The following is a 14,656-nucleotide window of genomic DNA, read 5'->3' on the forward strand; positions in this document are numbered from 1 at the left end:
ACTTACTGCCAATTTAAGTTGGGAGTCTTTGTTCTCTTCTATACCTGTTATACTTAGGTTTGGTCTTATTGTGTCATGAATTAAAAATGGTCTTCAATAACACCAAAAAGACAGAAAGCCCATATACACACGGATGCTGAACAATGCTCTATTCAATTATAACGTGATCAAGAAAGAAATAAGGAAAGAAATTAAAGACATTTGAGAATTTAATGAAAATGAAGGCACAACATACCCCAAACTTATGAGTCACAATGACAGGAGGAGTAAATATCTTCAACAAAGATATAGAAGAAAATTTCCCCAACCCTCAGAGCTCCCAGGAACTAAACCACCACACCAAGGGAGCACAGGGATAAACCTATGCCTCCTCACACATATATAACAGAGGATGGCTTTGCTGGGCATCAGTGGGAGGAGAGGCCCTTGGTCCTGTCAAGGTTTAATGCCCCAGTGTAGGGGAATGTTAGGGCATAGCGGTGGGAGGGAGTTGGTTGGTACGTGAGCATCCTCATAGAAGCAGGGGAGGGGGGAAAAGTGTTTCTAGAGGGGAAACTGGGAAAGGGGATAATATTTCAAATGTAAATTAAAAATATCCTTGCCTGGAGAGATGGCTCAGGAGTTAAGAGTTTGTTTTGCAGAGGTCCTGAGTTAAATTTCGAGCAACCACATGGTCACTCACAACCATCTGTAACAGGGATCTAATATCTTGTTTTGGTTTGTATGAAGACAGTTATAAAATAAATAAATCTTTAAAAAATCCAATAAAACTCCTTTCAAAATTTGCATTTTCTCTGACTGGTATGTCACTGTTCTCTATGGTATCTTCTGTGCCTGATATTCTCTCTTCCATCTCTTATATTCTGTTTGTGATGCTTGCATCTGACTCCTGATTTCTTTCCTATGTTTTTATTGGCTCCATGGTTGTCTCTTTTTGTGATTTCTTTATTGTTTCTATTTTTATTTTTAGATCTTGGATGGTTTTCTTCAATTCTTTCACCTGTTTGGTTGTGTTTTTCTGTAATTCAAGGGATTTTTGTGTTTCTTCTTTAAGTGCTTCTACATGTTTACCTGCGTTGTCCTGTATTTCTTTAAGGGAGTTATTTGTGTCCTTCTTAAAGTCTTTTAAATCATCATGAGATGTGATTTTAAATCAGAATCTTGCTTTATTGTTTGTTGGGGTATCCAGGACTTGCTGTGGAGCGAGAACTGGGTTGCGATGATACCAAGTGGCCTTGCTTTATGTGGCTTAGGTTCTTGTACTTGCCTCTTACCTCCTGCCTCTCTGGTGTTACATGGTTATGCTGACTCTGACAGTGGCTTGACCCTCCTGTAAGCCTATGTGTCAGCACTTCAACAAACCAACTATCTCCCAGCGGGATAAGGATACAGAGAGTTGTGGCACAGGGTCAGTTCCGGGTGCAGAAAGAAACTGGAAGGTTCCGTGTCCTGAGTGCTCCATACTGGTCCCTTGGAGCAGAACTTGTAGTCTTACCTGGGCTCTCAGCTGTGCTTTCACTCCTGGGAGATCAGCTCTCTCCCAGCAGGATCCACTCACAGACAGTTGTGTCAAAGGGTCAGCTCCGGGCACAGATGGAAACCAGAAGTATCATGTCCCAGACTCCTGTTTATTATTTGTGTGAAGAAAGGCTACTAAGCTTTTTGAGTTAATTTTATATCCAGCCACTTTGCTGAAGTTGTTTATCAGCTGCAGGCGTCTTCTGGTGGATTTTTAGGGGTTGCTTATGTATGTTGTTATATCATCTGCCAATAGTGATACTTTGATTTCTTCCTTTCTAATTTGTATTCCCTTGATCTCCTTTTGTTGTCTAACTACTTTAGCTAGAATGCCATGTTCTATATTGAACAGAAAGGGAGAGATTTAGGATAGTGGGCAGCCTTGTGTTGTCCATGAGTTTAGTGGGATTGCTTCTAGCTTCTCTCCATTTAATTTAATGTTGGCGGTTAGTTTGCTGTATATTGCTTTTATTATGTTTAGGTATTGCTATGAATTCCTAATTTCTCTAAGACTTTTAACATGAAGAAGTGTTGTATTTTGTGAAATGCTTTTTCACATCTAATAAGATGATCATATTTTTTCATTTGTTTATATACGGATTGCATTGGTGGATTTTCATATATTGAACCAACCCTGTATGCTTGGGTTGAAGACTACTTGATCATGAGACATGATCATTTTGATGTGTTCTTGGCTTTGGTTTGCAAAAATTTTATTGAATATTTTTGCATCAAAATTCATAAGTGAATTTGTCCTGAAGTTCTCTTTGTTTATTGGGTCTTTGTGTGGTTTAGGTATTGGAGGAACTGTGGATCATAGAATGAATTAGGTAGTCTTCTGTGGGTTTCTTTTTTGTGGAATAGTTTGAGAAGTATTGGTATTAAGTCTCTTGAAAATCTGGTAGAATTCTGTACTAAAACCATTTGGTCCTGGGTTTTTTCCCTGATCATACCAAATGCAGTCTACAGATTCATTGCAATCCCCATCAAGATTCCAACACAGTTCTTCACAGACAAAGAAAGAGCAGTTTTCAATTTTATCTAGAAAAAAACAGGATAGACAAAATTATTCTCAACAATAAAAGATCTTCTGGGGGAATCAGCATTCCTGAGCTCAAGGTATACAACAATACAACAGTGATTAAAATAACTGATTCTATTCCATTAATTGACCTGTCTCTGTACCAATACCATTCAAAGATCCAGAAGTAAACCTACACAACTTTGGAAATTGATATTTGATAAAAAAAACCCAAAAACATAAAGTGGAATAAAGGAAAGCATCTTAAATAAAAGGTGGTGGCCTAACTGGTGATCTGAATGTAGAATAATGAAAATAGATCCATGCTTATCACTTTGCACAAAGCTCTAGTCCAAGTAGATAAAGGACCTCAACATAAAACCACACACACTGATTCTAATAGAAAAGAAAGTGGAAAAACGCCTCAAACTCATTGGCATATGGGGAATTCAGGAAACCGAAAAATTTCTGTAAGGCAAAGGACACTGTTATGGGGCAAAACAGCAACCTACAGATTGGGAAAAGAGCTCCCCTAGTCCTACATCTGATGGAGGGCTAATATCAAAAGTATATTAAGAACTCAAGGAAATAATCTCAAAAACAAAAAAAAAAACAAAAAAAATTAACTAAGAATGACCAAGAAGCACTTAATGAAATGTTCAACATCCTTAGTCATCAGGGAAATGCAAATGCAAATGACCCAGATATTCAATCTTATACCAATCAAACTGGCTAAGATCAAAAACTCAAGTGACAGCACGTGTTGGTGAGGATATGGAGAAAGGGGAAACATTCCTTCATTGCTGGTGATATTGCAAACTGGTTCAATCACTCTGGAAATCAATCTGGAGGTTCCTCAGAAAACTGAAATTAGTTCTACCTGAAGACCCAGCTATACTACTCCTGGACATAGACCCAGAGATGCCTGAACATACCAAAGGATTCGTGTTCCATTTGTTCATAACATCATTATTGTAATATCCAGAAGCAGCAAACTACCTGAATGTCCCTCAACAGCAGAGTGGATATAGAACATGTGTAAATGGCTCATTTTCACTATGGGATACCACTGAGCTATTAAAAACAAGGACATCATGAATTTTTGCAGGCAAATAGATAGAACTATAAAATGTCATACACTGTGTCAAGAGCAGACCCTGTATCACAGCTCCTTGTACCCAGACCCTGCTGAGAGAAAGCTGGTCTCCCAAGAGTGCTGACACACCGGAGAGCACAGGCAATACCATTGCTTCTGCTCAGAGAGACCCACCTGGAGCCCTTAGGACACAGAAACCAAGGAGCAGTCTGGGACAGGATCCTTCTTGCTTCCATCTGTGCCCAGAGCTGACCCGGTGCCACAGCTCTCAGTATCCAAATACTGCCAGGAGAGAGCTGGTCTGTTGGAGTGCTAGCACACATGCTTGCATGTGGGTCAAGCCACTGTCAGAGACAGCAAGACCAGCTAGCACCAGAGAAAACCAGAGAGCAACAAGCAAGTATAAGAACTTGAGCAACAGAAACCAAGTGGCCTTAGTTCCCCCACCACAGTAGATCCTGAATGCCGCAACACATCTATAAAGCAAGATTCTGATTTAAAACTACATCTCATGATGATGTTAGAGGGACTTAATAAATGACATAAATAATGTCCTTAAATAAATAAATGACAACATAGTTAAATAAGTAGAAGCTCTTACAGAGAAAACACAAAAATCCCTTAAAGAATTACAGGGAAGGGGTTGGGGATTTAGCTCAGTGGTAGAGCGCTTGCCTAGGAAGCACAAGGCCCTGGGTTCGGTCCCCAGCTCCGAAAAAAAGAACCAAAAAAAAAAAAAAAGAATTACAGGGAAACACTAGCAAACAGGTGAAGGAATTGAACAAAACCATCCAGGATCTAAAATTAGAAACAATAAAGAAATCACAAAGGGAGACAACCCTGGAGATAGAAAACCTAAGGAAGAGATCAGGAGTCATAGACACAAGCATCACCAACAGAATACAAGAGATAGAAGAGAGAATCTCAGAGGCAGAAGATACCATAGAAAACATTGATACATTAGTCAAAGAAAATGCAAAATGAAGAAAGATCCTATCCCAAACATCCAAGAAATCCAAGACACAATAAGAAGATCAAACCTAAGGATAATAGATATAGAAAAGAATGAAGATTCCCAACTTAAAAGGCCAGTAAATATCTTCCACAAAATTATAGAAGAAAACTTCCCTAACCTAAAGCAAGAGATACCCATAACCTTATAAGAAACCTACAGAACTCCAAATAGATTGGAACAGAAAAGAAATTCCTTCTGTCAAATAATTGTCAAAACACCAAGTGCACAAAACAAAGAAAGAATATTAAAAGCAGTAAGGGAAAAAGGCCAAGTAACATATAATGGCAGACATATCAGAATTACACCAGACTTCTCAATAGAGACTATGAAAGCTAGAAGACCACAGGCAGATATCCTACAGACTGTACTGGTTGGTTTTATGTGTCAACTTTATACAAGCTGAAGTTATCACAGAGAAAGGAACTTCAGTTGAGGACATGCCTCCATGAGACCCATCAGTAAGGCATTTTTTCAACCAGTAATCAAGGAGGGACGAGCCAGCCCATTATGGGTGGTGCAGTTCCTGGGCTGATATTCTTGGGTTCTATAAGAGAATAAGCTAAACAAGCCAGAGAAAGCAAGCCTGTACTTAACATCTCTCCATGGCCTCTACATCAGCTCCTGTTTTCTTCCCTGTGTGAATTTCATTCCTGACTTCCTTTGGTGATGAACAGCAATGTGAAAGTATAAGCTGAATAAACCCTTACTTGTGTTTTGATCATGATTTTTTTTTCAGGAATAGAAGCACTGACTAAGAAACAAACACTAAGAGAACACAAATGCCAGCCCAGACTACTATATGCAGCAAAACTGTCAATAAGGAGAAAACAAGATACTCCATGATAAAACCGAATTTACATAATATATAGTCACAAATCCAGCCAAACAAAAGATAATAGATGGAAAACTCCAACACAAGGAAAAAAACTACAGCCTAGAAAAAGCAAGAAAGTAATCTTTCAACTATCCCAAAATAAGATAGGCACACAAACATAATTCCATCTCTAACAATAAAAATAATAGAAAACAACAACGATTTGTCCCTAATATCTCTCAACATCAATGGATTCAATTCCCCAATAAAAAGATGTAGACTAACAGACTGGATACACAAACAGTGTGCAAGATTTGGCTGCATATAGGGAACACACCGCAGTAACAAAGACAGAAATGTCCTCAGAGTAAACGACTAGGAAAAATTTTCCAAGCAAATGGTCTCAAGAAACAAGCTTGGAGTATCTATTCTAATATCAAATAAAATCTACTTTCAGCCAAAAGTGATCATAAAAGATAAGGAAGCACACTTACACTTCATGCTCATCAAAGGAAAAATCCACCAAGGTGAACTCTCAATTCTGAACATCTATACTCCAAATGCAAGGACACCCACATTCATAAAAGAAACTTTACTGTAGCTCAAAGCACACATTAAAACTTATACAATAATAGTGGGAAACTTCAACACCCTACTCTCATCAATGGTCAGATCATGGTAAGAGAAACTAAACAGAGACACAGTGAAACTAACAGAAGTTATGAACCAAATGGAGTTAACAGATATCTAGAGAACATTTTATCCTAAAACAAAAGAATATACATTCTTCTCAGAACCTCATGATACCTTCTCCAAAACTGACCACATAATCTGTCACAAAACAGGCCTCACCAGATACAAAAAGATAGAAATAATCCCATGCAATACCACAAACTAAGGCTGCTCTTAAAAAAAAAAAAAACAGTAAGCCTATATACCTATGGAAGTTGAACAACACTCTACACAATGACAACTTGGTCAAGGAAGAAATAAAGAAAGAAATCAAAGACTTTTTAGAATTTAATGAAAATGAAGGCACAACATACCCAAACTTATGGGACACAATGAAAGCAGTGCTAAAGGAAAACTCATAGCTCTGACTGCCTCCCAAAAGAAACTGGAGTGAGCATGCACCAAACAGGAGAAGAGTCTAGGTCACATGGGCACTGGGGAAATTCCCTGAACAAAACTCCAGTGGCTTATGTTCTAAGAACAAGAGTCAACAAATGGGACCTCATAAAACTTCAAAGTTTCTGTAAGGGGATGGACACTGTCATTAGGCCAAAACGGCAACCAACAGATTGGGAAAAGATCTTTACCAATCCTACATCTGATAGAAGGCTTATATCCAAAATATACAAAGACCTCAAGAGGTTAGACTCCAAAGAGCCAAATAACACTACTAAAAATGGGGTACAGAGCTAAACAAATAATTCTCAGATGAGGAATATCAAATGGCTGAGAAATACCTAAAGAAATGTTCAACATCCTTAGTCATCAGGGAAATGCAAATCAAAACAACCCTGAGACTTCACCTCCCACCAGTCAGAATGGCTAAGATCAAAAACTCAGGTGACAGCAGATGCTGGCGAGGATGTGGAGAAGAGGAACATTCCTCTATTGTTGGTGGGATTGCAGACTGGTACAATCACTCTGGAAATCAGTCTCCTGGGCATATACCCAAAAGATGCTCCAACATACAGCAAAGACACATACTCTGCTATGTTTACAGCAAGGAGTTAATGACTTAACAAAATGAGTATAAACTATGTATTCCTTAGCAGAAGGGAAATGTTACTATGAGTTTTATAGCTTTTCTTTATTGGTTTCTTTATTCTTTAAAGTGGTTTGTAGTTCACAACACGTAAATGCATCAATGTTTCTAGGTCTTATATTCCCAGGGACATCAATAATTCTCTTGTAGTCCCAAACATTACTATCTTTGCTTTCTGTATTAGTGCCTTTCTTTTGCTGTGATAAAATGCTATAACCAAAAGCAACTTAGAAGAGAAGGTAATTTATTGTAGCTTAGAGTTCCTGAGGGGATATAGTCCTTCATGAGGAAGAGGCAATGTAGCTGACATGGCAGACTACAGTGGAAGATAGGAAGTAGAGAGATCACACTTCATCTTCACAGAAAGGAAGAGCAGGAAGTTGAACCAGGCTATGAAATCTCAAACATTGCCCCAATCCTATACATTCTCAAAAAAGTGTCCACTCCCTAAAGATCCCATAATGTTCCTGAACAGGGCCACCAATTTGAAACCAATTGTTCAAACACATGAGACAATGAAGGACAGTTTTTAATCAAACAGCCATATCTTATATAATAGTAATAGTGGTATAAATCACAAAGAACTCATCAATCATGTCAAAATATGAAATTAGACACATGAACATGTAGAGCCAGGATAGTTAAAAGTCTTCTTCAAAGCCTTTTAAATATAAAAATCTGTCTTTTTACAGCCCACTTGTATTTCTAAAATCATTTCATGTAAAATTTTTCTTTAATCAATGGTACAAATCTTGCGAGTTTAGTTTGAAAGTTTTTAGATAAAACATTATTCTCGAGCACTAATTTCTTGTGATCACTGACATAAAAGAAATATTAGCATCTTTTATCTTAGGCTTACAGAGACAGTTCACCGGGTAAAATATGAAAAATTGTGTTTAGATCCTTAGGATCCACAGTAAAATCCAGGTATGGTTATGTGCATCTATAACACCACAAGCTCTTAGTACAAGAGATAGGTAGATTCTAGGGTTTGCTGACCTGCTTGCTAAGCCAAAATGGTGAGATATATGTCCTATGAGAGACTTTATCTCAAAGTAAGGTGAAAAAGGAATTGAGAAAAAAACATTTTGAATTCAAACTCCAGTTTCCATCACACTCATTAGAAAGTGAGCATACATGAATATAACACAACATATAACACACTGTCTCCCTTTCCCTCTCCTTCTTCTTCCCTTCCCCTTTCCCTCTTTTACACACCTACACACACACACACACACACACACACACATATTGTCTTACACTTTATCATTAATTTCTCCTAGTATTCTAAGTGATTTCTCACAAAAATAAACACAGAACACCCATTTATGCCTTATTCCATCTAATTTTGTGTTTTAGGGTCTTGCATGTTTTTGTTAGTTTGTGATACTATAATAAAATGCTGGATAGCTTACAAAGAGCAGAATGTTTGATTTCCTGAGCCTGGTGGCTCTAAGATCATGCTATATGATTTACTAAGGGTTGTTTCTGCCTTTGAGGGGGCATCTTGCTGCAGCAATCTGTGCAAGGGAAGAACACATTATTGGTCATAATAGAAGTAATGGCAGAAAAGAGGTCAACCCACTTTGGTGAGCCCTTTCCTAGCAGGATTTTGTCCCTGTGATAGAAGCTGAGCCCTGATGACTCACCCACCTTCCAGTACCATCATACTTAATACTCCAAGATTGGACAATGCCTGAGTTTTAGAGATGACACAGTCACACAAATGGGTCTGTCATTTTCTGTTGGAACACAGAACACTGTTGTTTTAAGTACACTCTATTTAGGGTCCAACTTACTGAGTATAGAGAGATGTGCAGAAATTCTAGCCATCTGTTAAAACCTGAACCAACTCACTGTGGTTTCTTTTTCTTAAGGATGGGAATAAAAATACAGTGATCTAAAAAATCTATGTCCATCGATACACATCATGTACATTTATATCATTTGCATCATATAAGACATTTATTTCTTATCACTAGGCTGTTTCAACAAACAACTTTCAGAAATCTAACCAATAACTACTTTGTCTTGCAACTGTGACCACAATTTTCTTTACAATTGTTCTGAAAACAGTTTGAAACAATGCTGTTATTAATGTTATATATCAACGACAAATGCTGTTCACAACTTCAGTTCTACTTTTCCTTATTTTAAACTCTTGCTATAGAAAAATATGAAAGATGACTTATTTTCATTTTGAATACATTTAGAAATACTTTGCAAGGCTGTATTAGTATATTTAGGACTTACTACACATGCATATGAATAATCTTTCTATTCTTAGAGATGAAAACCAATATCCTTGGGGTAAATATGAAATATTACATATATATTATTTTAAATGTGGAGAAAAATATATCTCATTGTTTTACCCTCACTTTTTCCTCTGAATCCTTTCTTCTTCTCAACAAGTCCCACTTCTTTTATAATGTTTGTACTTTTAAGACAAACTCCATTGAAATAGACTTTCTTGCATGAGGAAGTGGATGGCCACTGAACTTGAGTATAAGAGATTTAGAAATGGCTATACTACTGAATACTACTAACTTTCCCTGTAGCATCATGCAATTACAGATCAGCTAGGGATGAGGCATGATGAATAATCCCTCTTCCATCCATGGTACATTGGTAACAAACTCAATCTTCTGAAGGTTGCATACAGGTAACAACAGCTAATGGAAGTTCAACAATGGCCATGTCACATCCAAGAAACAGCTTTCCTAGCAGTATCCACCACCATCCAGCAATTACTTACTATCTGTTCCCCTTTTCTACATGTTTCCTAGTCTGTAGAGGCATTGATATTGGTGCCTACTTTAGAGTTGAGCAATCAATATCCACTTTTAGAAACTTGACTGATAATGAGCCCTTGCCCTATTGTACATTGGATAAAGACGTTTCTCTTACCAAGGGTTAGAGAAGCAGTCATATACCCCATGTAATTTCTAATTAAATATTATTTACATTTTTCCCTTATGAAAGTGACAATGAAAACGTTTGCTACAGGAAATGTATGTGTATATTCACACAGAGACACAGACACACACATAACATTATTGAAACTGTACAGAGAGACAGCATGTTAATCTTAATAAAAATAATGCATCATTCCTACATAACACTAGAAATTGAATATAATTAAGACATAATTATTATTTCAAATTTTAAATGATTGTCACCACACATAAGTATTTTTTGGCACATATCAAAGTATGTCTATATATCCTGACATTCAATGTTGAAGACTTAACCATATCTGAATAATGATCATACACAAGATAGCTTCAAACTTTATTGAGGGACAGGTTTTAAAGATAGATTGAAAAATAATTCCTTTATTGAGATGTTATATTCATAGAGTTTTGATTGAAGGAAAGTTTTACTTTGATCCATTAATTGAACAATAATTGGCAATTAATTCAGTAATTTATTTATGAGTAAATATAAGTGAATTTGGGGTTCCCACTTAAAGGTATAACATTTCTCACCATTATAGTACTATGTCTATTCTAAACCCAATGCAAGAAAGTTTTAATTCCTGTAACAATTTTAGTGAGAGCTCCAGTAGAATCAGTTGAAACCAATGTACAAATAGCAATCCCTCATCTGTGAATGTGTAATGGGAATTTATTGTTTAAAGGAGGAGATACCTCCTATGTACTTGAGAATTGTAGCAGAATAAACACCTTGCAGATAACTGATACAGTAATATACTGAATTTTTACAAGGTGATCTGAGGAATAATACACTTATGGATGGGCTGGGCCCAATTGGTAAAGAGATTGCACTGAACAGTGGTATTGATCAACATCTTTTACAGAAAACAGCTGGGATTTCATTAGAGAGGAGAAAGAAGATATTGTCTAGGTGAGACAATTGACACATGTACATAATTATTTGGGGATGAAGAGTAGTAGTATAAACATGCTTGGAAAGATGAGGGAACTCCTATTAGGAAAGTGGTATTTGGTAAAGTTGGCCTTGATAGTGGGATTGCTGGCAATGTATCTGCTCTTCAGGCATCAGCTTTTAGGACCATACCTTACAGTAAGATTGAGGTCAACTTATGTCATTTTATTAAACTTGATCATAAGAAACAATAAAATTGGAACTCAGAAAAAGCCTGCACCTCAGTGACTCAGAACCTTTTGTACAGAGTATACTGGGATCTTTGCAGAAATTGAGGATTTGATTTCTGCTACATGTGCTTCAGTAAGCCACGGTCCCCTTACAATTCCTTTTTGTTTCTTGTAGTTCTGTATGAGAAAGTGAATGGAGACATGAATCTTGAAAACAATTAAAACAATACATGGTTACTTCAAACAATAAATCAAGTTATATTAAACACTTTTCATGTATAGCTTTCTGCTAGAATGACTAGAAAAAGAAAAAATAAACACTGCTTTGTTCCAACATATTTTATTATCCATTATATATTGAGATATATGTAATAAATATGTATATCATACCACTAGAACTAATTTTTCAAACAATGTGCCTATACTCAATTAACAATTGGTGTGTAATATTTAGTATCTGAGATCAATTCTAAATCATTCTGAGTTTGAAATTACATTCAGATATCATTGGTTATATAACATTGGTGAACCTGTCAAGTCCTCTGTTCATCAGTATTTTAAGACAGGATAAACAATGAGCTGTCTAAAAGTTTATTTGCTCTTGTTTTATATTTTGTAAATAATGAATAAAATAATCAAGCCGTGTTCAAGTTCAGAGTCTAGTTTTAGATTGGTTATGAGAGATGTAGAGAAGACCAAGCCCACCAATCATATTCTGAATTCAGGCCAAAACTAGTTCATGACAATAAAATATCAAGATTCTTCCTCATACGGAATGAATGTAAAAATCTTTATAGAAAAGAATGAGACTTCTTTAAGAAATACCAATGTTGAATATTTTCAGATTTGACATTTTGGTAACATCTACAATCGTTTTTCTTGTTTGTTTTATTTTTTTTCTGTATGTCACCAGTATAACTCCTTATCTTCCTCTAATTATAGTAGATTTATTTGCCTCCATGAAATTTTATTTCAATGACACAGGAGCATTTCTAACACAATGGGATTTGTTATATTTTGGATCACTAATGTTTTCCAAAAGACCACCTTTTTAAGGCTTGAATCCTGTCATAGTGGTATGGAAGATGGTGGGGGCACTTGAGAGATACCTTTGAAAGGTATGGTCATGAGAGAGTTTCTTAAGTAATTTAAAACCTGTCTCTGAATGAGATTGTGGAACCCCAGCTCTTGGGATTTACTGCGCATGAATGAACCAGTCTTGCTCAGCCACGATCTTCCAATGTGGTGAGCCAATGCATTGCCATGGCCACATAGCAATGGGAAAACATAATTACAGACAAGAATCTTTAAAACTTTCTTTTTCTAGAACAATTATCCTCAGTACATTGTTACATTGACAGAAAGTTGGCCAAAACAGACTTGCTCTGAAATATAAGCTTATCATCCAAGAATGTCATGATTCTTGATTACAATCAGGAAATTTCTATCAATTTATATTAAGAAGTTCAACTATATTTAAATGGAACAGAACTTCCACCAGATATTAATACATTTTCTGCTGTAATGTATCTGATTACAAAGCCTCGTGTGTGTGTGTGTGTGTGTGTGTGTGTGTGTGTGTGTGTGTTTCAAATCCATTCCCACTTGTGCTAGTGAGACTGAGTATGCAGGCACAGGCTTTCTTGTTTCAACTCCCTGCTACATAGAAAGATAGTGTAGACAAAAACGAGTGAAAGTGTGATTACTATAGTGATTTACTCAAGGGATAGAAAATTCAGTAAGACTTAGACCATTAAGAAGAACTTCCCTCACGCTTTCCAGGATCTCCTTGGTAGAACTTACAAGTTTCACAAAATTCTAGTGGCAGCTTTTCTGAGTCCTCACCCACACAGAGATTGCTTGTGAGGAGACGGAACTACATTAGGCAGCCACATTTATAGAAGTAAATCTATGCACTAGTTATTTGACTTATAGCTATTAAAAAACACAATAGAAAACTATTCATCTATGAAGAATGAGGACATCCTCATACAATCCACAGATCTCAAAAAGATTAAGTGAAAGGGCCCAAGTGAAAGACACTTTAATCCCATTTGGGGTAGAAAAAAAGTGTCTTGGTGTCCTGGTAGAATAAAAGCAATCACAGGAGGAGGGGGAAGGAGGGACTTGGGTGGTAGGGGAAGGAACTGGGTAGGAAAGCGGACAGGGAAGGGAAGAGGGGAACATGACTGGCTGGGGGAAACAGGGCTGAAGTCCTGAGGGCCAGAAGAAGAAATGTATACAGGCAATCTTGTGAGGTAGGAGGTAGGGGGAACCTCCAGAATGTACCAGAGACTTGGGAGGTGGGAGGCTCTCAGGACTCAAACCTTAGATGAAATGCCCTACAGTGGGGAAAGGGGACCTATTGAACCCACCTCCAGTAGAAAGGCAGGGCATCAAGTAGAGGAATGGAGTTGCCATCCCACAGTCAAAAACTTTGATCCAGAATTGAATCTGTCTGAAAAAACTGCAGGCACAAAAATGGAGAAGATCCTGAGGAAAATGAGGTTCAGCAACCAAATTGGGATACAGCTCAAGAGGAGGCTCCAAGGTCTGACACTATACTGTGGTTATGTTGTGTTTACAAACAGGGGCGTGTCATGACTATCCTCTGAAAGACCCAACAAGCAGCTGAACTAGTCAGATGCAGAAATTTTCACCCAAACAAGGGCCAGACACTGGGGACTCCTGTGGTTGAATTAGGAAAATGCTGGAAGAATCTGAGGAGGAGGGCAACCCTAAATGAAGACCAGCAATCTCAACTAACCTGGACCCCTGAGATCTCTCAGACACTGAGCCACAGACACTGAGCCACCAACCAGGCAGTGTACACCCGCTGATAAGAGGCCATCAACACATATACAGCAGAGGACTGGCGTGTCTGGATTCTGTCAGAGAAGATGCGCTTAACAGACTTGAGGCCCCAGGGAGTGTGGAGGTCTGGTGTTCTGGACGAGTGTTGGGACATCCTCTTGGAGAGTGGGGGTGGGTATGGGATGTGGAACAGCCAGATGGTGAACAGGGAGGGGGACAAATGTAGACTATTAAAGGAGCTTAAAGAATTTAAAAAAGAAGAACCAACAGTTTACTGCTCCACTTAAATTTAATGTACTACTTAGTTAACTTGTTTATTTAAAGTTTATCAGCTTCCCCATAGAGGTAGATATTTATAAAATTATGAGTAATACCTGTGATAACTTTCACATGCCTTAAAATAAATTTAAATATTTGTGGTAAGTAGAGTTGGGGGTTGGTACATCCTCTTCGAAGGCAGGGGGAGAGTATGAGATGTGGAACAGTTAGATGGTGGACAGGGAGGGGGATAAAATCTGGACT

Source organism: Rattus norvegicus, chromosome 14 (genome assembly GCF_036323735.1).
Source record: "Rattus norvegicus strain BN/NHsdMcwi chromosome 14, GRCr8, whole genome shotgun sequence".
NCBI lineage: Eukaryota > Metazoa > Chordata > Mammalia > Rodentia > Muridae > Rattus > Rattus norvegicus.